Source organism: Nestor notabilis, unplaced genomic scaffold (assembly GCF_000696875.1).
Source record: "Nestor notabilis isolate BGI_N333 unplaced genomic scaffold, ASM69687v1 scaffold16754, whole genome shotgun sequence".
Taxonomy (NCBI): domain Eukaryota; kingdom Metazoa; phylum Chordata; class Aves; order Psittaciformes; family Psittacidae; genus Nestor; species Nestor notabilis.
In genome coordinates this window covers 21,364-21,964 of record NW_009926263.1, presented here as the reverse complement: position 1 = coordinate 21,964, position 601 = coordinate 21,364, and the positions used below count along the sequence as shown (strand labels likewise).

Below are 601 nucleotides of genomic sequence, written 5' to 3'. Positions count from 1 at the left end.
GCGCTCTTCGCAGTCCCCCCTCTGGCGGTTTCAAGCCATTCCCCTTGTCCTGTCCCTCCAGGCCCTTGTCCAAAGCCCCTCTCCAGGTTTCCTGTAGGCTGGAACCTCCCGTCTTAAAGCTGTATAGAGTTATATTAATAAATAAAACAAAGGCAGAGAGAACTGAGCCTTTTCAGCTCCTGGGTGTGATGGGAAGCGATGCTGATGTCAGTGTCTGGCAAAGAGCAATAAGGATGCTTGTGTTTTGCCAGCCTCCCCGCTCTGGTTTCAGTGTGGTCATCTGGGTGTATTCCTTCCCGGCGAGGCTGAAGGTCCCCTGATGTGGAAATGCTTTTGTCTGGCTCATAAACCCCGGGGCTCTGGGGCAGGCAGCTTGCCAGGGGTCAGCTGCTCCCTGGGACGTGACTCGGGTCTGTTGGTAGCCCACAGGAAACTGAAAGTAAATGCAAGTTACCCCAAGCCCTGCTGAGAGAGAAACCAGCTCAGCAGCTGCAGGGGAAGCTGTTGGAGTGCTTCAGCTCTTGGCAATCCCCAAGGGGGGGTCTCCTCAGCGAGGCAGAGGCTGGGTTAGAAGCTCTGCAGTGGGTCACAGTGAGGGGCT

The 601-nt window shown here is 55.7% G+C and overlaps 1 protein-coding gene across 1 annotated transcript in view; it reads left to right on the top strand.

Annotated features, from left to right (window-relative positions):
• The window catches only part of LASP1 (LIM and SH3 protein 1), a 20,824-nt gene that overhangs the window by 16,780 nt on the left and 3,443 nt on the right, over nt 1-601 (top strand). The window lies entirely within an intron of this gene.